Source organism: Penaeus japonicus, unplaced genomic scaffold, assembly GCF_977035675.1.
Source record: "Penaeus japonicus unplaced genomic scaffold, GWHDUDI00000001_assembly GWHDUDI00000011, whole genome shotgun sequence".
NCBI classification, from domain to species: domain Eukaryota; kingdom Metazoa; phylum Arthropoda; class Malacostraca; order Decapoda; family Penaeidae; genus Penaeus; species Penaeus japonicus.
Window position 1 is genome coordinate 34,696,846 of NW_028234413.1, and position 2,500 is coordinate 34,699,345.

Here is a 2,500-nt window from a genome sequence, read left to right on the forward strand (position 1 = left end):
TTGACTTTTTCCCTCTCTTTCAATCACTTATTGTAAAACTAGGGCCATTTTTGTGTTTGTCATTCTTTTGTTTTATTGTATTGAGAGACTTGTGTGTGTCATATGACACACATGCAGCAGTTGACTAAAATTGTAGTATAGGGTCCATATCAGCTCATTATTTTCTTTATAATCATTGTGATAAATGTATTCTTGTTTTATGGGAGGACAATAAACATTTTTTTTTTTTTTGTATTCATTGACTGTTATGAATGAATGCAAAAAATATAACCATCCACAGTGTAGATACATGAAGAGGTAGGGAAGAGGAAGGAAACCTCTGCTTATGACTGAGTGCCACAGTACAAGGCAATCCTACTAGTACAGGGGCACATTGTAGACACTGGGCATGGTTTGAATCAGCTTACTCTTCTCAGTCTGCTTGCACATCTTTAATCTGCTGTACTTTAGAGCAAGAGGTTGGTAACTTGCTAGAGACTGTGGATGAGTGCCATTCAAGGGTATCTCTCCTGCTGGTGCTAGGAGAAAATGATGTTATCTAGGTTTTGGATTTTAGGTGAAACCCATTTTACTTAATATTACATCAATTATAGTAATCATGATTGCAATTGTCATCATCACTCACTTATTACATAGTAAAATAAAGAAACGCAGCGATCCAATATCCCACTACGTCATTTATGTCATGATGCCCACCGTCAAGCTGAAAATTCCTTCCTCATGTATGTCATGACACCCTTCCGCAATAGGTTAAAGACGAACAGTGGTAGACTGCACTAAAAATAATGAAACACTAATAAAACTTTCACAATTGGTAGATGTTTATAAAACACCCACATATTCATCCCCTGGCCTTATACACTGATGATGTTGATATTGATGGATAGGTAAAATAAGGTTGGTCATTGGTTTAAAATTCTGCACGTGAAGAAAATATAGCAGAACTATGGTACATCTGTAGTATATATCAATGCAACTTATTCACATATTAACCTGCAATTTTACTGATTTGCTTTGTACCCTCCCCTATTATTGGGGCCCAGATTGTGGGGTATAGGGGGGGAATTGAGGGTAAGAGGAAGACATTAGTACCACTTTCATGGTATTCAGTAATGCTATACCACTCATGAAATTTACCACCTCTGTTTTTGTTGGTGGTACAGTGTGTTAATACAATACAGTGAGCACCACAAACTTGAAAATGAGTGAAAATGCTTTGATGCAAATTGCAATCAAATCTCAAGCATAAATATTCTGGTAAGAAGCCAATGTCTTTCACCTTAAATGTGCTTACACTGACTAACTTCACCTTATTTTTTTTTAGTCTTAATCTTATATTCAAACCCTTTTCAATAATACCACACTGAAGTGCAACACTTAAGATGCAGAATAAAACTCAAAAAAATATTCTGTCATAACAATTGTAATAACATGGATAAACTGGTCTGCTATCAGCAAATAGTAACTTAACCATTCATTTTATTTTCTTAGCTTTACCGTACAACAAAATGTGCAACAAATTAGCTGCAAAATACAATCCAAAGTGATAAATGTTGCAACTAGGAAAACTGTCGACATGGATTGAGTAGTGAGAAAAGAATGGTGTGCACTGCCATCTATCCTATACAGGTGGGAGTTCGGTGCATTTGCATTAGGCAAATACATCACAATCTTCTGATATTTCAGCACATATTACTCACTATCATTATTATTCATATTTTACCTTGCAATATCCTTGGTATATTTCATGCCCTCCCCTACTATTTATGCCAGTTTGTGGGGGGGGGGGGGTCTGCAAATTGATTCCACTGTATGTAGTAATAGAGGGAAGGTATAAGGGATCCATCAGCACCACTAACATCATATTTTGTAAGGCAGCACTATTCTGAAAAATCATCCTAATCTACTTATGTCATTCTTTGAACTCTTGGTAAAAGTTTTATACTTATATTGTGATTATCCTTTAACGAAAATTCAAAATTCAAGGAATGGAGCAAATTGATGGTCATGTAAGCCTACTGATATTCTCTACTAGTGTTTAACATAAATGGGATAAAAGCACAAACTATCCACTCACTTTTCTACTGTGTATGTGGAAATGAGTGCCATACACAAGAAAGAAAAAAAAACAAAGACCGATATAAAACAATCCCAAATGGCTGGAAATGCACATGAACAAAACCATCATTGTTGCACAACCATCCCGCAACCACCTTGAGAGATGTTCAGATGCCAAGACCTTTCAGATCTCTCTAACGTGGTTATTACTACGAAAAACATCATTCTAACGGAACACAATCCTTAAGACAAACGAAGAAACAGACAAATACAAGAAGAAGACAAGAACAATACAGGTTTCGTTCACGAAAACCGAAATCTGAGCAACACTTCCTCTTTAGCTCAATCCTCTGACGCGACAAAATCATTGCCACGATTCCTTCTCCATTGCACGTATTTTGCAATCTATCCATGAGAACCTTCCGATTCCTCGCACGTTCCC

At 36.4% G+C, this 2,500-nt stretch overlaps 1 protein-coding gene across 1 annotated transcript in view; it reads right to left on the reverse strand.

Annotated features, from left to right (window-relative positions):
• Positions 1–2,500, reverse strand: part of Dbp80 (putative ATP-dependent RNA helicase Dbp80) — a 12,046-nt gene that overhangs the window by 9,198 nt on the left and 348 nt on the right. The window lies entirely within an intron of this gene.